The following is a 24842-nucleotide window of genomic DNA, read 5'->3' as shown; positions in this document are numbered from 1 at the left end:
TCATGTTCCCTGTACTGAGCAAGGCTGTCACCATTTTGTTCTTCTCTCTTTCCTTTCTTATTTTGGAGGCACATCTTAGACTCCTCAGCTCTCTTGAATCTTTTGATCTGTTCCCCCTTCCATATTGCTATGTCCTCTACAGCTCTTTCCTTCCCTGCCCGGCCCTTCCCCTCCCACCTTCGCCCCTCAACTCTGGAGAGTCATTGGAGCTTTGAGCATCCTCCCCACTGTGGACTCTTGAGGGGCTCAGAGACCCCTCGAGCAACCATCTGGGGCGGAAACAGGCTGACGGGGAACAGGAAACAGAGCTCACCACCGACCCTGTGTACTTGTCACACTCCGAGCTTTTTCTTTGAAGGCAGGAAGTTCTCAAGGGCCCCTGGGTTCTTCACCCCAATTTGTCCTTTAAAGACATTGTTAACTATTATAGAAAAAAACACATAATATTAAATTTACTACCATTAACCATTAACCAGTGGATAGGTCAATGGCGGTATATAGATTCTCAGTGTTGCACAACACGTCTCCAGCATGAGTTCATTTCGTGACTGAAAATCTACACCCACAGTTCTGTGTTCTCTCCTTTCCGCCCTGACTTGCTCTGAGTTCCTCTTTCATTTCTATAAATTTGACTACTTTACATACCTCACGTAAGTGGAATCTTAGGGTATTTGAGTTTCTGTGATGTGCTTAGTTCACTTAGCAGCAAGTCAGAATCACCTCCTTGTCTAAACCTGGACAACACCCCACTATACACAGATGCCCCATGTTCTTCATCCACTCCTCTGTCTGTGGACACGTTGGCTGCTTCTACCTCTTGACTCTTGAGAATTACACAGCAATGTACAGGGATGCTCATAAACTGCCTCCAATTCTTATGGATATAAAATCTGAACTGAGTTTGTGCGATCACATGGTAAGTCTATTTCTTGATTTGGGGGGAACTCTTCACTGTGTGCTACAGCAAATGGGCCATTTTACATGTTGTCCAACCATGTGCCAGTGTTCCAATATCTCCATATCCTTGCCAGCATAAGTTGTTTTATGCTTTTCGGTTTTTGGATGCTTTGGTTATTGTTGTTGATTGTGACCATCCTAATGGCTGTGACATGATACCTCCTTGCTGTTTCATTTGCTTTCTGTAATATTAGTGGTGTTGAGCATTTTCTCATCACCTTGGTGGCCATTGTATATCTTTGGAGACATGTGCATTCAAGATTTTTGCCCATTTGTTAATTGGGTAGTTTGTTTTCTTGTTGTTGTTGAATTTCAGAATTTCTTTACATACTTTAGATGTATCAGTTAATTCCCTAACTGATACACAATTCGCAAATACTTTCCCGATTGTGTAGGTTCCCTTTTCACTCAGTTGAGTGTTTCTTCTGGGGCCAATAGTTAGTAAGCTTGAAATGGCCCCACTTGTCTATTTGGCTTTTGTTGCCTGTGCTTTTGGTGTCATGTCCAAGACCTCATTGCCAAATCTAATGTCATCGAACGTTTCTCCTGTTTTTCTGTCTCAACGTCATAGTGTTAGGTCTTCTGTTGAGATCAGTTATCTATTTCCAGTGAATTTTTGTGTATGGTAGAAAGGAAGGGTCCTGTTTTCTTCTTTTGTGTGTGGATATCCAGTCTTCAGAAGAAGTTTCTTTGAAAAGACTGTCCTTTCTCCATTGGGTGGGATTGGCCCCTGTCAAAGATCGTTTGGCCATCTGTGGGAGGGTTTATTTGGGGGCTCTCTGTTCTGTTCCTTTGGTCTATATGTGTGTTTCTATGGAGGTTTTGTTTCCTGTAGTTCAGAAATATGTTTTGAAATTGGGATGTGAAGCCTCCTGCTTCTCTTTTTCTAGATTGTTCTGGCTCCTTGGGGTCCGTTGAGATACCATATGAATTGAAGGATGATTTTTTTCTACTTCCTGCCAAAAATTCCATTGAGATTTTAATGTGGATAGCATTGACTCTGTAGGTCACTTTGGGGGGTATGGACATTTTACCAATATGAAGTCTTCCGATAAATGGCTCTGTTCCTGATCAGTATGGATTTTCAAAGAAGCAGTTGCTCTAGTCCCCACTCCTTCAATCTTCCCAAACTCAACCCTCTGAAGGGTTCACTCACCTCTCCCACCCCACTCAGGGACTCTCTGAGCTGATGAGAGGACAGGGTTTCCAAGGCTTCAGGTCTGGAGATTGTGTGAGGACGTTGAATAAGCCAGACTTTTTCTCGACTCCTTCCAAGTTTTTCTTCTCTCTGGTTTAACTATCTATTAATCCATGGGTATCTCTTATTCTGTAGTTGTCATCTCTTTTCTTCTGTCATCAACTGTGCGTCACTGGTATGTCACTAATTCAGTTCAATATCTCTAGAAATGGTAAACACCTGCTAAGGAAACTGAGGGATTTAGATGGGTATTTCCAGCAACAAGGGAACCCCAACCTGGCTCATCTAAGATTACTCCCTTCTCATCTTGCAACTAATCCTTATTCATCCTTTTTTAATACCTAAGATTTTCCCTTCAGCTTTCCTGAATCCTTTGACTGTCCCCCATCAACACCCCTTTATCACTAACTGGCAAACTTCTGCTTTCCTTCTGAACTCTCAACTTCCTACTCACTAGGGCGTTAAGTCTTAACCCCTTCCTTTGTCTTCCTCTTGACCCTTGAGCATTTGGGGATAAAATCATGTAAAGCAGGGTAGGGAATCTGTGTGTGAAACATGATTCATGATTAAGATGGCATAGACTTGTCAGGGCAGGAGTGTCCAGGGGCGTGAGGAGTCTAGGTGGAGGCTGACCCACCTGCTGTGGGGAGAGCAGCTAGAACCTGAAGGATGAGGTGGGAGCCTTAGGGGTCCCAGCCTTGCAGCCTTAGGGGTCAGTGTGAGAGGTGGGGAGGGGGGTTGGTGGAAATGTGAAGATTCTTAAAGACTCAGAGAAGCACTCTGACACTGGGCACAAAACACTTGATTCAGGGAGCTCAATTTGGAGAAGACAGTCATAAGGATGGACACAAACCTCCAGAAGCTGGGTGGAGAACTGTTTGTATCTCTCAAGGGAGTTAGATGCACACAAAGAGCTCCCAGGACACAGCAGCATGTGGGCTAGGATGGGATACTAGGGATATGGGACAGACCACAGGACATGCCAGCTGGTGGGGGTTCAGAGTCTGGAGAGTGTGGAGGGATTGGACGGCACCAGGACCCCATGGAGGCAGTGGCTTGACCGTCAGTAGCCTGGCAGAAGTGTGGAGACTGAATGCCTATGAATTAAAGAAAAAGCAATTACTCTGAGAAGACTTTATTTCCTCACTCATTATGTCTTGTACTATGTTTGCCTGAAGACAGTTTCCAAGATCTTCAGGTAACTTAAAATATTACCCTTCTGCTAAGTTAAGCTAATTATAGATATTCATTAAATACCTAAATGATTTCCAAATGGGCTGAAACAAAGCATAATCACACCGTTATGAATATATTGCTTCTCTTGATGAACATGTCCCATTTGCCGTGTTGTAGCAAAGGGATGTGTATGTATACAAAGGTTTGGGAGAACCCTCTTCACAACGTCTGATATCCTATTCTGGTTTTGACAGTCCTTGGTTATCCAACACTCAAATTATCCCTGTGAAATAGAAGTTTCTGTAGGAAAGATAATAATCCTTCCACATGAATGAGCCTCTGGTAGGAAAAATCAGGGAGCAGAAAAACAACTTTGGGAGCAAAGTATGAACTTTATGAGCACAGTTTGTCCCGGTGTAAAAAGGCATGCATTGCAGCATAGGACGGATGAAAGTGTAGGACAGAGCCTGAATGCACATAGAGAGTGTGGCAAGAGGTTCAGGGTCAGGGAGTTTTATTTGTCCTGGTTCTCTCAGGCTGAGATTACCTGGGTTCATGGATAAGAGCTTTTTACAAGAGCCTTTGGTGTCAAGTATTTGATGTCCAGGTGGAATTCAGTATTTTTTTTTTTTGTTACAAAGACACAAGTTTTGTTGGATGTTCGGTCTGCTTTTTTTTTTTTTTTAATTTTTTTTAACATTTATTTATTTTTGAGACAGAGAGAGACAGAGCATGAATGGGGGAGGGGCAGAGAGAGAGGGAGACACAGAATCGGAAGCAGGCTCCAGGCTCTGAGCCATCAGCCCAGAGCCTGACGCGGGGCTCGAACTCACGGACCGCGAGATCGTGACCTGAGCTGAAGTCGGACGTTTAACCGACTGAGCCACCCAGGCGCCCCCGGTCTGCTTTTAATAAGAGGGTGTAAAAGGAAAAGATTCTCCTCTTCTGAATAACCTGCAAACAGCCAAAGAATGCATCAGAAGGAGCAAAGGTGTTTCTGATCATGGGAAGCAATGGGATCCTTGCACAGGGCTGGGAGCATGAGGAGGTACAAGTGGGGTGACGGCATTGGACCATAATCACGTACCCGGGGCTGCAACAAAGTGACCTTTTTAAAGCTTTCTTTTTTTAAAAAAAAATTTTTTTTTTTAACATTTATTTATTTTTGAGACAGACAGAGCATGAACGGGGGAGGGGCAGAGAGAGAGGGAGACACAGACTCGGAAACAGGCTCCAGGCTCCGAGCCATCAGCCCAGAGCCTGACGCGGGGCTCGAACTCACGGACCGCGAGATCGTGACCTGGCTGAAGTCGGACGCTCAACCGACTGCGCCACCCAGGCGCCCCTTTTTTTTTCTTTTTAATATGAAGAGAGAATTTCTGGAATTCTTTTAATACTGTGTTAGAGCAAATAATTGGCCCCCAAAACATCATGAATTTTATCCCTGGGTCCTATGAATGTCATATTCCCTGGCAAAGACACTGCCCGTGTGATGGAGTTAGAGATCGTGAGATGGAAAGATTATTCTGGACTGTCCGGGTGGTCGCTCTATGTACTCTCAAGTGTTGAGAGGGAGAGTGTGAGAGTGAGAGAGAGAGAAAGAGAGAGAGAGAGAAGGGAGATTGGCCTAGGGAGGAAAACAGTAAATGTGAGGATAAAGCAGGGGAGAGAAGGTGGGTGAGATGGGGAAACAGGACCCAGAATGAGGAAAGCCTCCCAAAGCTACAAAAGAGAAGAAAACACATTCTTCCCAAGAGTCTCAGGAGGGTACACGTAAGTACAGATGCCTCCATTTGGGTAGAGTGAAGTCCATTTGGGGATTGTAGTTTCCAGGACTGTTAACAAATTTATAAACAGGTTGGATGTTCAATGGAGATGACATTGAAGACAAAACACTCAAGTTGGGGGAGCTCCTGGTCAAGTGGGGAGTCATTAAGCTGTATAAGCCAAGAGAACTGCAGACAGAGACTCAGGGGCTCAGGAGCTCAAGGCTTGTCAGAGGGGGCCCAGATGAAGGAGGAACGGGCAGGAGGTGGAGGTGTGGGGGAGGTTAGAGTCCAGTGGGGGAGCGGAGTCCAGAAAGGCAGGAGGGATTGCAGGGTGCAGGGATCACACAGAGACCAGAGGTGATTGCAGGGAGGAAGGGGGTTTCTGGTCTGGTTGCCTGGCTCTGGGGATGGGGGTGGGGAGGGCACAGGGTCGAGGGATCCTGCTTTGGATAGGGAGGGCCAGGGTTTCCCAAGGTCCAGATCAGACCAGGATGAGATGCCTTTATCTGGCGTTCAAACCAGTTTCAGCATTGCTCAGGATTGTTCTAGAAAAGCAAAATGTCTGCTTCCTTCCCTGAGGAACCTTCACCTCATCAACTCATTATCAAGGTCCTCCAGGAGAATTTTGTGTAACTGAAAGGCATGGGGTGACTAGTTTGCAGGTCACAGGGAGGACAGGAGAGGGTCAGGAAGGGGGCTGAGGCCAGGTGACTTGACAGTGGTCAGAGCCTGGATGCAGTGGAGAAAAGGGGGAAGAATCTGCAGTGCCCTGGATGACTGGGGGTCCAATTGAAAGGGGAGGGGGCAACACTCTAGGGTTCAGAGCATTGAGCAGCCAGTTTTATTCTTTCGTTCATACAAGGGCCTTTCTACTAGCATTTGCTTTTAAAACTCTCAACCAAAGAGCCCACAGAATTTCTGTGTTTGTCACCAAGGGCAGCTTGGAAGTGAAACCAGTCTTGGGATTCCCAAAGTGTGCATGAAATCACTGCACAAAGGCTTTGACCATCAGGAGTGGGGAGGAGCAGCTTTCACAGCTGCCAGACAGGTGGCAGAGCATATTTGAAGACCACTGGGTGGGGGTCTCCAAGGGAGCAGAGCGGCTCCTCGGGACAGCCCAGTCCCCTGTCTGGTTGTTGGTGAGGGACCTGGGATCATGAGGGCTGAGTTGGAGGCTGCTATTTCCAAACTCTGCTTGGAACGAGAAGCCTGAAGCACCAGAGGAGTGCAGGCTCCACATCCCCAGGTCAGCCCCAGGACTTCCCGGGTTCCCCAGGGAGGGTTGTTCCACTCATACCCTTTCCCCCTCCATGAGGTCTCAACTGACCTGAGGGGGGAGGTCTGGGAGCCTTCTGAGTTTCACCACCACCTCCCCACTTCAACTTGAGTCCCCTGCAACATGAGTTTTGGGGGCCCCGCTCTTTCCTCCAGCTCAGACTTCAATGCAGCTGGCTCTCCTCTGGCCAGTTTTGGGTACATGCCCTGCAACTGGCTAAGGCGCCTTCAGCCAACTCCTGGTTTGTACTTCTCTCACCTTGAACTTCTCCTGGGGAGATGAGACATCCCAAAGCCCCCTTGGGATCCTTAGCCCCAGAGTTTCAGCCTTGGGAACCGTCCTCCACCCCCATCCTTCCCTCAGCAAATCTCACCCAAGCTGCAGATCCCCTCTCCCTTTCCATCCCACCCCATCCCACAGAGCTGTCTTTGTCATCACAATCACTGAGGTTTTTCCCTACCTCCTCCTTGGGTTGTGGCCACAGACCCTGCGCCACACAGGAGAAAGAGGTCAGCTTAGAACCAGGTAGTAAGTTTCCAGATACTCCTCTTGTTGACAATAAGTTTATTTGGTCAGTCGTGTCGAACAAAAGAAACTGAGGGTGCAAAAAGCAAAACAAATATTCACTTCAAGTATTTGGACACAGATTTTAGAGGAACTGGAAATTTTCTCTGAGGCAGCTGGAGAAAGAGTTGATAAAGGTAACCGCCCCCCACCCCCCCCCAGCCTGTAGAAGTTCTTCTGAAAGAGATCTGAATGACACAGCATAAACAATGAGTTTTAATATTTGTAGATTAAATTTATTTTTGTAAATTAAATTTAATATTTGTAGATTAAGATTTGTAGCAACTACTATCCTGGTACTAGCTGGGTGGAATTCCGCAAAGCAAGCTCTCTTCTGAGAATGGCGGCCAGATGTAGCCCTTTTTGATTGGCACAGGCTGGTCATGTGACATCCAGATGTGGGCGGGCATAGGCCCAACTTCAGCGGTGATCTCCCGGCTCCATGTTGGATCTCCTTAACATTGTGATTCCATTTCCTTGTTTCAGTTCACAGTTGTGTTGTGAGCCAGTGTGCTTTGTGAGTCCGGTATAAGGGGCCAGATGACAACTCACGGAGAGAGCTGAGCACACATACAAGCTCCACTGGATGTAGATAAGCTAGGAAGTTAATATCTTCTTCTCTAGATAACAAGTATTTCCCCAGAGAGCTCAGATTGCATAGCTGTAACAGTAGCTAAACCACAACCACAGCTGTGGGTTTAGAAAACATCTTGCGTCGAAAGCAATATGTCATATTTAGCAAGAACCTTCCAACATTCAGCTTGCAGACACGGGAAGCAAGATTGCGCAGGGCATAAGTAAGGATAGTCTTCAACAGAAAATGGCACAGCATGTTTGACCAACCTGTGTCGTTGCACTGGTTCTCCAGAAATGGCACGGGCAACTCCAGGATATACATTCTTATGTTGTTCAGGACAAAGGTGGCTACAACGTTCGCAATTAATTCCATGATGCGAAGTTGATACTAAACGTGACTGAATTGCTATAGGACAGAAGGAGTGTGCTCTTCTCTGTTTCGTTCCCAAAATTTTGTCTCGCATAGAGATCCAGCCTTTTATAATTACTGGAATGAGTCATTCTCTGACGTCACACTCTTAACGAAAGAGGGGCTCCTGGCCAATGAGATTGTAACATGTGTCTCAGCAGCCAGTACCATTGTGCGGTATAAGAGAACCATTTCTCACAACAGAAGGCACGTGTCAGACGCTACCTTGCAATCTGCATACCAGCAGAGTTACCCAGAGTCCTAAATCTGATTCTTGGTGCTCGAGATTTTCTGTAAAGGAGTAGCTCTGTTTATGTTTTCAGGAACCTTGCAGTTCTCCAATGTTCCAATGGAGCTCCCTCTCCTCTAGCCTAGGGAATGTGTATGGGAGGAAATTAATGCAATGGTGCAATTTTCTGGCCCCTTTCAAGATTTCCTGACAGTGTGTTCATCCCAGGGACCACTGTCATCTTCCTTCATCCTGCCCTGCTGACCACATGCTTCGCTGTACTGCCCTCGCTTCAGTCAGTAGCTTCAGAAATGGCCAGGTTTTCTGAGATACCCCTGGGAATTTTAATGGCTACATGGGGAATTGCATGGGCTACCTTGGGAATTGCAAGCAGGCTCCTTTGAAACCCCCTCCTCTGCCACCTTTCTGTTCCTCCTTCCTCCTGTTTTGCCCTTTGACTTTCCCTTCAGTTCCCTTGGATCCCTTTTTTTAAAATTCTTTTTTTTATTTAAAAAATTTAAATTATTTTTCTGTTTTATTTTGAGAGAGAGAGAGAGAGAGCAAGGGGGTAGGGGCAGAGAGAGTGGGAGACAGAATCTCAAGCAGGCTCTGCGCTGTCAATGCAGAGCCAGTTGGGCTCAAACTCACTGTGAGATCATGACCTGAGGCAAAACCAAGAGTTGGACGCTTAACGGACTGAGCCACCCAGGTTCCCATCCCTTGGATCCTTAGATGTGTCCCCCTTCAACACCTTCACCTCCTCTAGCCCTCTGTCTACACCTCTGAGACCTTCCCCTTCCCACTAGGACTCCTCTGCTGTGACAGTCTCTGGGGCTTTGTTGTGCTGCCCCCATCATGGTCATTCAAGGGACTCAAGGACCCCACCTGAGGCTGTGCAGCTCCACGAAGTGGGCTGGATATTATGTCCCTGGGACAGGTTATGGAGACACTCAGATGGCTGGCTGCTTGGTCTGTCCTCAGTCTCTTCCTGCAGTTTCATCCCGAGCCTCCATTGGCTGACACGTGAGGGCACAGGACATCTTCTGAGTCCCCTCCACAAAGATTGATAGGAGTGCTTCAGGCCTCTTCTTGAGCAGGTGACCTCAACTTGCCCAGTCCCCTGGCACCTGCTCCTGGTCAGGAGGTCAAGGTGAGGAAAGAGTGAGAGCCAGGGCTTTCCACTGGGAAGTTGTCTTTGTTGAACAGATGCTCTAAGCGCTCTTGTTGCATCTGTCTCTCTGATGAGTGCGTAAGGACCGAGAAAAGGTCAACTGAGGCACATTCATATTTTCAAGAGTTTACCTGAGCATATAGAGATTGGAATTGGGCAGAGCCAGAGCACAGATGGCCAGAGGTACTCCAAGAACAGGAGCCAGGCCAAAGGTTTTTCTAAAGAAGAGCTGGAAGCAAAGCAATAACATAGTTTGATTGGCTATGGCTGGAGCTTTGGTCTTCTTTGGGCAAACCAAGTTGGCCGTCTGTGCTTGGCTTCCCAGTTTTCTCTTCTGGGGTGGGGGTGCTCTGACCCTAGCTCAGGTTTTGGTTTGGCTGTGTAGGCCACCAAGGTGTTAGAGCCACCTCAGTCTGCTGTTGGCTTGTTTAATTACATTAGCGGAGTGTATGTGTCCTATGTGTAATATGTGCCCTCCTTTGCCTGGTGGTACTAGATGAGTCCCTACAATTCCTGAGAGTCTCTATTGTAAAGGCTATAGAGAAAAATAAGTGAATATTTGTAAAAATGTCCTTAGGTGAAGGAAAGTGAATGAATTCTGACAAAGCATTATTTCAATAGCAATGGTATCCTGTCATATGTCAATGTGAAAATGATCTGTATCTCTTGGTAGTTTACAGACTTGTACTATGCCAAGTTAAGTGAAATACCGACCAGTCTGTAAATACCTAGATGAATCCTAAGTAAGTTAGCACACTAAATATTAGTTACCACAAACAGTTTTCAGGCTACAAGCACTTTTGTGCCTGTTAATCTGTTAATGAATGTGTTCATTTTTGCCAAACTGAGAATTACTAGAAGGACTTCTTTGCTTATAAGTATGTGTGGTATGTCTGTCCATGTGGTATGCTTCAAAATGCTGGGCATTTGAACATGGTCCATGTTCTTTTTTTTTTTTTTTTTTTTTTTTGGCGAAAAATAAATTTAATCATGTGATGTTTAAATTAAATGGAGTGTCTGTCTGATTGGATGGGGGCCTCCAAATGTGGGGAGATGATTGGGTGGAAGCCAATAACCCGGGTGGTAACAGAATTCATTCAAGGTGAAAGAAAAGAGATAGAAGTTTATTGAATATACTGCAAGGGATTGGTGGGCAGGATAGTGGAGGAGAGGCTGTTTGCAAGGAGGCACTGGGTGGGGGCCATATTTAAAGCAAGAAGGTGAGGAGGTATGGGACATATGGAATTTTCCCTTTCTTGGTAACTGTGCCTGGCTGTAAGTAGCCCATTGGTCAGTTAGGGCTTATGATTGTTTTGAGGTGGGTCGCCCAATAGGCCTGTTTGTATTTAGCCAGGGGGTCACTGTGGGCCCTTTCTGCAGTCCATCGCGCAAACCTGTTTTCCTAAAAGTGCCTCTACAAATCATATTTGCCAGTATACACTACCAGGAATACACAGTAAAAAAAAAAAAAATACACGGAAGCGGGGGCAGATACTTACAATGGGGCAAAACCCCAAGTGAAACAGAAACATGACTTGAAAATTCTACTATACATTATTTGGGCATGGCAACTACTGAAAACTGTCTTTTGATACTAATAGTTTCACCTTTGTCGATGATTGTGATTCTGATGATGATGACAACAGGGATATTCTAAGAGCATTTTAAAGAGCTTTCTTCTGGGGCGCCTGGGTGGCTCAGTTGGTTAAGCAGCCAATTTTGGCTCAAGTCATGATCTTGCGCTCGTGAGTTCAAGCGCTGCATTGGGCTCCGTGCTGACAGCTCGGAGCCTGGAGCCTGCTTTGGATTGATTCTGTGTCTCCCTCTCTCTCCAACCCTTCCATGCCCATTCTCTGTCTCTCTCTCTCCCCAAAATAAATAAACATTATAAAAATTTTGAAGAGATTTCTTCCGTCATCTTCATAGTATATACAGGTAGCATGGTATATCCACTTATGTGCTACTTTCTTTTCACTGAGCTTTCGTGAAGTTGCAGAAATGACACTGCCTGACTGACAGGCAGGATTCAGGGGTCTACTCGTTATCTGCCAAAACCGTGTGTGGCTTAGGCACAGTCATCTGTCTTTCAGATTCTTTTTTGTCCTACAGGAAAATAAGATATTGCAACAGAGGTTACCTTTTTTGTCCTTTTCAGGTCTATTAGAAAATTTATGCAGAATGCCTGCACAGTAAGATCTGTACTATATGAATCCAAGGAAATGCTTATTCTGACTAAAATATTTCCTCAAATCTGATCTATGCTCTTTGTGAAACTCCCAACAGTACCATGTCTCATGCACAGAGTCAACAGGCCTCTTCACTGCATTGCTGAATATTTTCAAGATGAAAAGCTTGTTGAATCCAAAACAGTGAAAGTAGTAATGTGAAAGTAAAGTGAAAAGCAACATAGGTCTTTGAGGGAGAAATCAGTGCTCGTGGTGTTGGCTTTAATGATGTGGAGAATAAAGGCAAAAAGAAATGTAGATAAAATTAGATTTCCTTACAGCTTACAGCCCTCTAACAAGTCCCTGGGACAGACAGAGTGACTTTCCTGGAGGAACTCAGCTACCTTGCCGTCAACACTTTGCTCAGGGCAAAAGGAAACCTCAGCTTGACATTGTCCCGACCCCCCAGGATCCTGTGAATCTAAACATATAGAAATTCCTTTGGAAACTTGCTTTATCTTTCTTCCCCAAAATATATGTTAGCAATCATCCTCAAAGCATATGGCCCCATGATATACATCCGAAGGGTCTCATGACTAAGGGTTTACTAGACAGCAGTCATTTACTAACAGCAGCTAGCCCCTCAAGGTCCTGGAAACCTGGCTTGAAAAATTCCTTAGAGACTTATACTATCCCTAACCCTCTCCCAACCTGAAGGTATGTAATCAGTCACTCGTCACATTCCAAGTGCAACTCTCTTTTTTGCCCCTGGGTCCTGTCCCTGTGCTTTTTTTCCTTTTAATTCAAGTTAGTTAACAGTGTAGTCTTGGCTTCAGGAGTAGAACTCAGTGATTCATCTCTTATATATATTTGTGCTCATCCCAAAAAGTGCCCTTCTTAATGCCCATCACCAATTTAACCCATCCCCACACCAACCCCCTTTCCAGAAACCCTGTTTGTTCTCTGTATTTAAGAATCTCTTATGGTTTGCCTCCCTGTTTTTATCTTATTTTTCTTTCCTTCCTGTATGTTCATCTGTTGAGCTTCTCAAATTTCACAGGAGTGAAATCATATGATACCTTTCTCTGACTGACTTATTTCGCTTAGCATAATACCCTCTAGTTCCATCCACCTTGTTGCAAATGGCAAGATTTCATTCTTTTTCATCACCAAGTAGTATTCCATTGTGTACATATTTGAGACATTTTCTTTATCCGTTCATCAGTTGATGGACATTTGGGCCCTTCCCATAACTTGGCTTTTGTTGATGGAGGTTGCTATGAACATTGGGGAGCATGTGCCCCTTCAGATCAGCATTTTTGTATCCTTTGGATTAATTCCTAGTGGTGCAATTGCTGGGTTGTAGGATAGTTCTATTTTTCATTTTTTGAGGAACCTCCATACGGTTTTCCAGAGTGGCTGCAGCAGTTTGCATTCCCACCAACAGTACAAAAGGGTTCCCCCTTCTCCGCATCCTCACCAGCATCTGTTGTTGCCTGAGTTGTTAACTTTAGCCTTTCTGACAGGTGTGAGGTAGTTTCTCAATATGGTGATGATGAGTGATGTTGAGCATCTTTTCATGTGTTGGTTGGCCATCTGGAGGTCTTCTTTGGAAAAGTGTCTATTCATGTCTTCTGCCCATTTCTTCACTGAATTATTTGTTTTTTTTGGGTGTTGAGTTTGGTGAGTTCTTTATAGATTTTGGATACTAACCTTTTATCTGATGTGTCATTTGCAAATATCTTCTCCCATTATGTCAGTTGCCTTTTACATTTGTTGATTCTTACCTTTGCAGTGCAGAAGTTTTTTGTCTTGATGAGGTCCCAATAGTTCGTTTTTGCTTTTCTTTCCCTTGCTTTCAGAGATGTGTCGAGTAAGAAGTTGCTGTGGCGGAGGTCAAAGTGGTTGTTGCATGTTTTCTCTTGCAGGATTTTGATGGTTTCCTGTCTCCTGTTTAGGTCTTTCATCCATTTTGAATTTATTTTTGTGTATGATGTAAGAAAGTGGTCCAGGTTCATTTTTCTGCAGGTTGCTGTCCAGTTCTCTCAGTACCATTTGCTAAAGAGACTGTCTTTTTTTCCGTTGGATCCCCTTTCCTGCTTTGTGGAAGATTAATTGGCCATATGTTTGTGGGTCCATTTCTGGGTTCTCTATTCTATTGCATTGATCTATGTGTCTGTTTTTGTGCCAAGATCATACTGTCTTTGATGATTACAGCTTTGTAATACAGCTTGGAGTCTGGAATTGTGATGTCTCCAGCATTGCTTCTCTTTTTCAACATTACTTTGGCTATTCAGGATCTTTTGCATTTCCAAACAAATTGTAAGATTATTTGTTCTAGCTCTGTTAAGAATGCTGGTGTTATTTTTACAGGCATTGCTTTGAATGTGTAGATTGCTTTGGGTGATACTGACATTTTAACAATATTTCTTCTTCCAACCCATGAGCATGGAATGTTTTTTTAATCTTTTTGTGTCTTCTTCAATTGTTTTCAGAAGCTTTCTATAGTTTTCAGCATACAGATCTTTTACCTTTTTGGTTAGGCTTATTCCTAGGTATTTTATGCTTTTTGGTGCAATTGTAAATAGGATCGATTCCTTGATGTCCCTTTCTGCTGCTTCATTATTGGTGTATAGAAATGCAACCGATTTCTGTACATTGATTTTATATCCTGGAACTTTGCTGAATTCATGAGTCAGCTCTAGCAGTTTTTTGGTAGAGTCTTTAGGGTTTTCCATGTAGAGCATCATGTCATCTGTGAAGAGTGAAAGTTTGACTTCTCCCTTGCCAATTTGGATGCCTTTTATTTCTTATTTCTCTTTGTTGTCTGATTGTGGAAGCTAGGACTTCTAGGACTATGTTGAACCACCATGGTGAGAATGGACATCCCTGTCGTGTTCCTGATCTCAGGGGGAAAGCTCTCAGTTTTTCCCCATTGAGGATGATATTAGCTGTGGGCCTTTCATATATGGCATATAAGGTATGTTCCTTCTATCCCAACTTTCTTGAAAGTTTTTAATTTTTAAATGTTTATTTTCGAGAGAGAAAGAGAGACAGAGTATGAGTGTGGGAGGTGCAGAGAGAGAGAAGGAGACACAGAATCCGAAGCAGACCCCAGGCTCTGAGCTGTCAGTGTAGAGCCTGATATGGGGCTGAAACTCATGAACTGTGAGATCATGACCTGAGCTGAAGTCGGATGCTCAACTGACTGAACCACCCAAGTGCCCCTCTTGAGAGTTTTTATCAAGAAAGGATGCTGTATTTTGTCAAATGCTTTTTCTGCATCTATTGAAAAGATCATTTGGCTCTTATCCTTTCTTCTATTAATGTGGTGTATCACATTGATTGATTTGTGGATATTAAACCAGCCTGGCAGCCTAGGAATGAATCCACTTGATCATGGTGAATAATTCTTTTAATGTACTGCTGAATTCAATTTGCTGTTATCTTGTTGAGAATTTTTGCATCCAGGTTCATCCAGGATATGGGCCTGTAATTCTCCTTTTTAGTGGGGTCCTTGTCAGGTTTTGGAATCAAGGTAATGCTGGCTTCATAGAATGAGTTTGGAAGATTTCTTTCCATTTCTATTTTTTGGAATAGTTTGGGAAGAATAGGTATTAATTCTCCTTAAATGTCTGGTAGAATTCCCGTGGGAAGCCATCTGGCCCAGACTCTTATTTGTTGGGAGATTTTTGATTACCAATTCAATTTCTTTGCTGGTTATGGGCCTGTTCAGATTTTCTGTTTCTTCCTGTTTGAGTTTTGGCAGTGTGTGTCTATAAATTTGTCCATTTCTTCCAGACTGTCCAATTTTGTAATTTTTCATAGTATTCTCTAATAATTGTTTGTATACCTCTGGTGTTGGTTGTGATCTCTTCTCTTCCATTAATGATTTTGTCTATTTGGGTCCTCTGTCTTTTCTTTTTGAGAAGTCTGTCTAGGCGTTTATCAAATTTATTTATTCTTTCAAAAAACAAGTTATTAGTATCATTGATCTGTTCTAATGCTTTGTTTTGTTGTTTTGGATTCTATATTGTTTATTTCTGGTCTAATCTTTATTACTTCCCTTCTCCTGCTGGCTTTGGGCTTTATTTACTGCTCCTTTTCTAGCTCCTTTAGGTGTAAGGTTGGGTTGTGTATTTGGGACCTTCTTGCTTCTTCAATTGCAATGTATTTTCCTCTTAGGACTGCCTTTGTTGCATCTGTAAGTGTTTGGACTGTCATGTTTTCATTTTCATTTGCTTCCATGTATTTTTTAGTTTCTTCTTTAATTTCCTGGTTAACCCTTTTATTCTTTAGTAGCATGTTCTTTAACCTCGATGTATTTAGGGGCTTTCCAAATTTTTTCTTGTGGTTAATTTCAAGTTTCATAGCATTGTGGTCTGAAAGTCTGCATGGTATGATCACAATCTTTTTGTACCTGTTGAGGGCTATTTTGTGACCCAGTAAGTGATCTATTCTGGAACATGTTCCATGTGCACTTGAGAAGAATGTGTATTCTGCTGCTTTAGGATGAAATGTTCTGAATATACCTGTTAAGTCCATCTGGTCCAATGTGTCTTCAGAGCCATTGTTTCCTTGTTGATTTTCTGCTTAGATAATCTGTCCATTTCTGTAAGTAGAGTATTAAAGTCTCCTACAATTAAAATATTATTATCAATAAATTTGCTTAGGTTTTTGTTTAATTGGTTGATATATTTGGGCTACTAAATACTTACAATTGTTAGCTCATCTTAATTATGGTATAATGCTCTTCTTTATCTCTTGTTACAGTCTTTGTTTTAAAATCTAGTTTGTCTGATACAGGTATGGCTACTCTGGCTTTCTTTTTTTTTTTTTTTTTAATTTTTTTTTCAACGTTTATTTATTTTTGGGACAGAGAGAGAGACAGAGCATGAACAGGCGAGGGGCAGAGAGAGAGGGAGACACAGAATCGGAAACAGGCTCCAGGCTCTGAGCCATCAGCCCAGAGCCCGACGCGGGGCTCGAACTCACGGACCGCGAGATCGTGACCTGGCTGAAGTCAGACGCTTAACCGACTGCGCCACCCAGGCGCCCCTCTGGCTTTCTTTTGATGCACATTAACATGATAGGTGGTTCTCCATTCCCTCAGTTTCAATCTGCAGGTGTCCTCAGGTCTAAAATAAGTCTCTTATAGGCAGCATATAGATAGATTTTGCATTTTTTTAAAAATTTCTTTTAATGTTTATTTTTGAGAGAGAGAGAAAGTGTGGGGGGGGAGAGGCAGAGAGAGAGAGAGAGAAAGAGAGAGAGAGAGAGAGAGGGAGAGAGACAGAGAGAGACAGAGAGAGAATATGAATCAGGCTCCGAGCTGTCAGCACAGAGCTCAACACAGGGCTCGAACTCATGAACCATGAGATCACAACCCAAGCCAAAGTCATATACTTAACCTGCTGAGCCACCCAGGCACCCCTTGTTGTTTTTCTAAATCAATTCTGATACTTTATGACTTTTGTTTGGGGCATTTAGTCCATTTACATTCAGAGTGGTTACTGAAAGATATGAACTTGGTGCCATTGTGTTATCTGTAGAATTCATGTTTGTGGCCATGTTCTCTTTGTAGTCTTTGCTGCTTTCCACTCATAGAGTTCCCTTAGGATCTCTTGCAGGGCTGGTTTGGTGATCATGAACTCCTTTAGTTTTTGTTTGTCTGGGAAAGCCTTTATCTCTCCTTCTATTCTCTTCTAGCTTCTATCTCTTCTTCTATTCTGAATGACAGCCTTGCTGGATAAAGAATTCTTGGCTGCATATTTTTCCTAGTCAGCATATTGAATATTTCCTGCCACTCTCTTCTGACTTGTCAAGTTTCAGTGGACAGGTCTGCTACTAACCTTATGTGTCTACCCTTGTAGGTTAATGACATTTTGTACCTAGCTGCTTTCAGAATTCTCTCTTCATCTTTGTATTTTGCCAGTTTCACTATGACATGTCATGGTGTTAACCAGTTTTTACTGATTTTCAAGGGAGTTCTCTGTGCCTCTTGTACTTAGATGCCTGTTTCCTTCCTCAGATTAGGGAGGTTCTCAGCTACAATTTGTTCAAATAAACCTTCTGCTCCTTCTTCTTACTCTTTTTCTTTGGGACTCTTGTCATATGGATATTGTTCCATTTCATGGAATCACTTACCTCTGTAATTCTCCTCTCATGATCTAGTAATTTATTTTCCCTCTTTTTTTTCAGCTTCATTATTTTACACAATTCTATCTTCTATTTCTCCTCTGCTTCTTTAATCCCTGCTGTCACTGTATCTAGTTTATTTTGCATCTCAGCTATAACATTTTAGAATTCATCCTGACTAGTTCTTAGGTCTTTGATCTTTGTAGCAAGGGTTTTTCTGGTGTCTTCTATGTGTTTTTCAGGCCCATCTGACAGTCTTTAGACTGTTACTCTAAATTCTTGTTCAGTATATTGTTTATATCTGTTTTGAGCAACTCTCTGGCTGTGATTACTTCTTGACCTTTCTTTTGGGGAGAATTCTTCCATCTTGTCACTCTGGCTTAGTTTCTTTCTTTTGCATGTTTTATTTTTTTTTCTTTTGCATGTTTTAAAAGCTTGTTATGTGTCCTACACCTGAGAGTACTACCATATTAAAAAGGGGTCATACACTGTGCAGGGCCTGGTATTCCAGGAAGTGTTTCTGGTGTATTCTGTGTGCACTCTGTTGTGTTTTAGCTGCTCTTTCCCATTGGTCAGTTCTCTGCAGAGCTTCTCCTTGCCTTTATTGGTGGAGTGTTTGGACTTTTAACTGGGTGTGCTTTGATTTGTTTGTTGAAGTAACCCTGGAAAAAAGGGAGGGGAGCCTGATCCCATAAAAAGAGAGAAAGGGAAGAGGAGAAAATAAAACCAAACTGAGAATGAAAAAAAGATAAAGCTAATTCCAGAGAAACAGAGGAAAATAAAGAAGAAGGAAGAGAAAAGATGGAAAACGAATAGAATAAAAATACCTGATTTTATATATATATATATATATATATATATATATATATATATATATATACATTTAATATACTATATTTAAATATATATTTAAAATATATATTTAATATATATATAGTAAAACCTTGACATTTTCTTGAATATATATATAAAACCTTGACATTTCTTGAATATATATAAAAAAATATATATTTAAAAAATATATATATATAGTAAAACCTTGACATTTCTTGAAGGCTCATGGATTCTCAGAATGATGCAGGAGCAGGGGCTTGACTTTGAAATCCCTGCTTCCATTAGCACAAAAGGGTGAGATGGTCTTTCATGGGCTTGTGACCAGGCATTGCATTCTCTTCTTCTGTAATGTAGGTCCTCTTTGGCATCTTTTTCCAAAAAAGCGCTGTCTCATCACAGTTAAAAACTCTCTTCGACAGGTAACACTTGGAAACCATGAGCTTCTGGAACTTGGTAGCAAACACTTCAGCTGCCTCAGATTCTGAACTCGCAGCCTCTCCATGCCTCACGACACTATGGATGCCACTTCCCCTCTTAAACTTACCAAACCATCCCCTGCTTGCCTTGATGACTTCTTCATTTTCTGTTGATGTAACTGGCAGTTTACTTATGAGGGCGGTGTACAAGGTCTTTGCCTTCTCGAAGATAAAGTTCTCAGTCACAGTCCTTTTACTGCATCTAGTTCCCTTATTTATTCTTTTGTCTTTAATATTGTGCAAATGGTTGATGTAGACTTCTTATAAAATCTTGCAATTTTGGCCACTTGCGTACCTCATTCATACTTCTCAATGATTTCCTTCTTAACTTCCACCATAATCATCACCTTCTTCTTACTGTCTTTGTTTTCAACCTTTTTCTGCATGAGGGCCATTGTATATGCTCACACAGATGTTGACTATGGTACAGTGTTAATGAACACTGTGTTAATGAACGCAGTGAATAAACTGTATTTAACATAACTGGCAATAAGGCAGCAGAGGAAAAGTGTCAATATCTGCAGGCAGCCTGACCTAGAATGAAGCAAAGCCTTCCTAAGCTTACTCTTGTATGGAAAAGCAAAGACTGTCCATAGGTGCTTTGAGGTGACAAAAAATACACTAGTGCCTTCCAACATTCTCAAAAATCACTGATTTCTGCCAAAATCCATGACCTGCAACCAAGCATGCAAGCATGGGAGACGATCACCCACAATCCTGCAGTGAGAGAGAGAGAGAGCCAGAGAGAGAGAGGATTCATCGATTGATTATTGACTGGGTTTGGAGTATTGCTTGTACTTTCTGTTCTGTTTTCTGGGAAGAAGGAACCCTGGTGTTTTTGCTCTTAGGCTATCTAGAGCTCATTAAACATAGAGAGTCAGATCTAGACACTTAAACATTATGAAGACATCTGTAGCAGACCAGAACACTTCTTTATTTTTAAATCAATGGGTAGGTGTAAATAATTGTTGATCAGTTAAACATGGTGAATGAACACCCATTATTCTGATCTTAAACCAGCGGGGCCAAATTGACACAGTTCAAAACATTTAACACTAATGAAAACATCAGATTTCTCCTTCCTTGGATCTACGAGGCAGCAAAACAGATTGGTTTTTCAGTCAACAAGGTTTTATAGATTTCTACAAAGAAATAGTGAATAAAAAGCTGAACTCTACAAGTGAAATGCCAGCTAGTAAAGTAGAAGAAATGGTACAGTGAGCTGTTTGGTCACTTCCAAGATTTAACCGATGTGAACATTTAGATATTGGCTTCAGATCTCCCTTTTTGAGAAAAGAGGCAAAATGTTACATAAAATCAGACACCAGCTCCTCCTCCCTTGCTGCCCTCTTTCCCCAGAGGTAATGACTTGCTGTAGGGAGAGGGCTTTATCCTATGCCTGAGACTTTTAATAGCTGTTTGATTGATCCTTTTTACATGATTGTATTCACCAATAACATGTAATATAGCTTTTTTAAAAAAAATTACGTAAATGAGTCATAAACTAAGTATTTTTTGTCCCAGGATTTAAAAAATCCTGAGTCTTTTTTACATATAGCATTGTTGTTCTATGTAATTTCCTTCATTTTATTTATTTATTTATTTATTTATTTACTTACTTATTTATTTATTTTTTAATGTTTATTTTTGAGAGAGAGAGAGAGAGTCGGGAAGGGGCAGAGAGAAAAGGAGACACAGAATCTGAAGCAGTCTCCAGGCTCTGAGCTGTTAGTAGAGAGCCCAATGTGGGGCTCAAACTCACAAGCTGCGAGATCATGACCTGAGCTGAAGTTGGACACTCAACCGACTGAGCCAATGAGGTGCTCCTAATCTCCTTCATTTTAACTGCTGGGTAGGATCCCACCTGAGGAATAAGGCACAGATCATTCCCCTACTGAAAGGCAGTAAGTTGAAATCACTGTTTGCTAGCAGAGCAAGACTTCCATACCCTGGAACATGTTTTCTTATGCACAGGTTGAAGACTTTCCCTGGGGCATATACTAATACCCCAAAGCGGAGGCTGGTTGCTGGCTCTGGGGCAAGAGCATCTTTAATGAGAATCGATAGTGCCAGAGGACTCCTTGAGTGGTTCTACTAATTCACATGTCTGCCCTGAAAATGAAGAATTTTAATTGGCCAGAGCCTCACCCCACTCCACTATATAAGTCCCTGGGGACTCTACACTCTTCACTTTGTCTGTAGGAGAACAAGTTCACTGACTACAGACTGTGAGGAAAAGCACATGCTGCTGTAGAAACAGTAATTCTGTGACTCTTGATGGGTTTCATTCCACAATAGAATTTTTGCAGGCTTTTTGGGCAGATATGTATTAGGTAAATGCGTGGCTTTAAAAAGCCACTTGGGATCCACTTTCTTGGTAGAAGATTTGAACTTCTGTCTCTCATAGATTAGAGAGCAAGCTAATCAGGAAGGATAGAGAATATTTGAGCAATGCAAGAAGCTTGGCATAGATGTAAAATGTGGTCATACTCATTTTCAAGCACAAATGTCAACTTTATAAATATCTGCCACATACTAGGCCACACAGCAAATTTCAGCCAATACCCAGACATGGAAGACTCTGTAAACACTGTGCTATGAAAGCAGAAAACTGAATAAAAGGACAAGCCGAACACCACCATCTGCATAGAAACCATGTGTGTGATGAAAGAATCATGGTTGAAGAAGACACCATTTCAAAATATGCCTGAGTGACAGTAAAAACTTTACATAGAACCCACAGGACGCAAGCCAGGTGGGCTTGTGGGCACATTTTAAATGTTAAGATGCTTAACATAGAAAAGAAGAAAACGATGGTCATTGTAGAGCTAATTATCCACCTATAGGAATAAGAAAAGGAACAAACTCAAAGGAGAAAGAACATAAACATGAACAAGAAACACAGATATCTGGAGATGGTTTTTCCTTTCTTTTTAAGCTTATTTATTAAGTTTTGAGAGAGAGAGAGCACAATCGGGGGAGGGCAGAGAGACAGGGAGACACATAATCCAAAGCAGGCTCCAGGTTCTGAGCTGTCAGCACAGAGCCCAACACGGGGCTTAAACTCACTAACAGCAAGATCATGACCTGAGCTGAAGTCAGACACTTAACCGACTAGGCCACCTAGGTGCCTTGGAAGTATTCTTCTCTTAAAACTTTTTATTTTGTGGAGGAGTTTGTTGAGGATTATCTTTAACTTGAAGATTTGTTAAATCTCACCCATAAAGACATCAGGGCCTGTACTGTTTTTTTTGATGGAGGGAAATTAGTGATTCACATTTTAATTTTTTAGTTATTGCTCTATTCATATTATGCCTTTGTTCTGAGGTGAGGTTTGGTGATTTACATTTATCTAGATAATTGTTCATTTCATCTATATGTGAAAATACACTCGCCTAGCTTTTGTGGTAGTCTCTGATAAACTTTTCTTGTATATCCCTGATAAGTCTTTCAAGATTTTGTCAGTATATCAATAGAGCCCTTTCTCTCTGTCTCTAGCATCTGCTAGGTAGTATGCGATCACTCCCAGCCTGTCTTCAGTAAGAACCCTGTTAGGTCAGCTAAGCAGGAATTACTCTAATTCTTGGTAATTTTCCATCCACTGACTGCCCCACCGTGCTCTTGCTTATAAATCACCACTCTTCTTGTTGACTTGGAGTTGAGTCCAATCTGTCTCCCTTACTGCAAACCCACTGTTGCAGTCAGCCTCAATAAAGTGTGCCTTATTGTCTGTAATGAGTGTCAGAATAGTTTTTCAATAGTACGTGGAAAGGAGTAATTACAACATGGTTGATGAGGCAAGACGAAAGTACATAACGGGCTGTGGGGTTACCATGGAATCAATTGGGGCTTGTGAAGTTTCAGGAATTTGAAAATATTAAGACAATTGAAGAGATAGTGTTTAGGATGAATTAAAAGACTGGAGAAATAACAGGTGTGGAAAACAGAGAAATTAGCCCACTTTTATGGGCAGGGCATGGAAGGACCTCCTAGAACAAGTGTCCAGAAGAGCTTAGCTGTCTGATAGGCATTTCAGTATTTCACGTCCACAATGAAGCCTTGAGTTTTTTCCTTTCCTTCATGGTTTGGCCAAAAATACTACCTCAGTTTCTCAGACCATAAAATCGTGCCACTATCCCGTGTGTGTTGAACAAGGCAAAAGCTTGAAAAGGTGCAGTGCAGGCTTCCAATCTGGACACACTTTTCAAGTGTGTTTGGGGCTACGCAGTGCTGGAGATGGATGCCTTTCCAGCACTTTCTAGCATGTGGCCTGAGGGTGTGTCCTGGGAGTTCTGATGGCTGGACTCAGGAAACCCGTCAGTGGGGATACTTTCAAGGAGAGCAAGGGCTGTAAGAAAGTGTAAAAGTAATGATCATTTACATAAAAAATGAGAGTTCCAGCTGAAGAAGTACAGTGGGTGTTCCTCATAATCTTCAGTGTTGGAGAAATAGGACAATTCATACATTCTTTCAGTGTTGAAATGAAGTAGTTGACAGGAAAATCCAAATCTTTAAACTTTGTTTCAGATGAGACCAGCTGAGCGTCATCGTCAGAAAGAAGGCAGCTGACAGTCCACTTCCAATGTGACTCTTCTGCAGATGATGCTTCCGTGTGACCCAAGCCAGTGAGGTCCCCAGAACCCCAGACTGAATTCCATGTTATGTGACAGAACGTCTTACACTTGGACTCAGAGACTCAGGTGGGTACCTGCAGGTCCACGTGTTGGAAATCTGACCCCAATGAGTTTGCTGGTCACTGGAGATACCTGAGGGTGTTCCTAGACCCAGCATTGCCCCGTTCCCCTTCCCTTTCTGTCAGTGCACGACCTGCACTGTGACACCGAGGGCTCCTAAGGCATGGTTGGTCACAGGGCTCGGAGGATGAACATCCATGGACGCCGTGAGACAGAAGCTGCGTGCTGGCAGGTGCATACTCCCGGACTCTCCCAGATCACCTGGGACATATGTCAGTGGTTTGCGTTCTTGTACATGGTCCCCTGGTGTCTGAGGGGAGAAGGGAGGATGAGGCTTTCCAATAATGGGGTATTTGCTCCTGCCAGTAACCTGGTGGTGGTGGATTTTGAGTTGTGTTTTTTCTTTTTCTCTAGTATATTCAAGCTGCATGAGGAATCGAACAAAAGATACTCAGGAGAAAATGTAGTTTGGATTATTATGTTATTCTACTTGGGCCTGTAAAGCACAGACGTGCAAGTGATCCCAACCGAACACAGAAAACAAAAAGAAGACGGAAGGATGCAAACGGTTAATAGTGACCCGACCGGTGACTCTCCGACTCCTTAGCTGCAACGTACAGGACAGCACTGGCAGGGCACCAGCAGGGCAGCCAGGAAACGGCGTCCCAGGCTGTGGCTCAGGAAGGGGCTGCTCCAGGTGGGACCCCGCTCCACTCCGTGTGCTCTGTGTGCTGTCCCACCGCCCACCCAAATCCATCCTAACCGAGTCTGAAGACCTCCCAGCCCAGGCCAAAGCCGTGAGGATCGTGTCGTGCTGGCCTCTCACAGAAGCTGGGACCCAGCGGAACCAGTGCCCGCAGGCCCTCTCGTCCCTCTGATCTGCACGCATAATTCAATCGTTCACTTCCGGTCTTCACACAGGCTCAGCCTGTACACAACTCCTCCTGATACAGGTCTTGCCCTCCACTGGCTGCTGAAGCAAGGATCCTGAGAGTCACTATTGAATCTTTCAGCTCCTCCCTGCCCCATGTGGAAACCGTCACCAAAGCCTCCATAGGTCCCCCACCTGCCCCAATATTTCTCATATTTCTCTATCACCTGCTTGTGCCCTACAACCACGTGTCCACGCTGTCCTTTCCTGTGTGGACCTGGCTGGGTCTAACCAGGCTTCCGAGGGGATTAGGTTCCTATGGTTGCTGTAACAAATTAC

General features: G+C 43.0%; 1 protein-coding gene and 1 long non-coding RNA gene across 2 annotated transcripts in view; one reads left to right on the top strand and one right to left on the bottom strand.

Moving 5' to 3' along the window:
* The window catches only part of DMAC2 (distal membrane arm assembly component 2), a 51959-nt gene that overhangs the window by 23578 nt on the left and 3539 nt on the right, over positions 1–24842 (bottom strand). The gene's annotated exons all lie outside the window — the stretch shown is intronic.
* On the top strand, positions 472–24842 carry LOC102899243. The gene is made up of 3 exons (XR_442030.5): positions 472–916; positions 23466–23638; positions 24047–24842. It is a non-coding gene; the product is annotated as an uncharacterized LOC102899243 (long non-coding RNA).

The sequence above is a fragment of the Felis catus genome, chromosome E2 (assembly GCF_018350175.1).
Source record: "Felis catus isolate Fca126 chromosome E2, F.catus_Fca126_mat1.0, whole genome shotgun sequence".
NCBI lineage: Eukaryota > Metazoa > Chordata > Mammalia > Carnivora > Felidae > Felis > Felis catus.
This window is presented reverse-complemented; position numbering and strand designations above follow the sequence as displayed.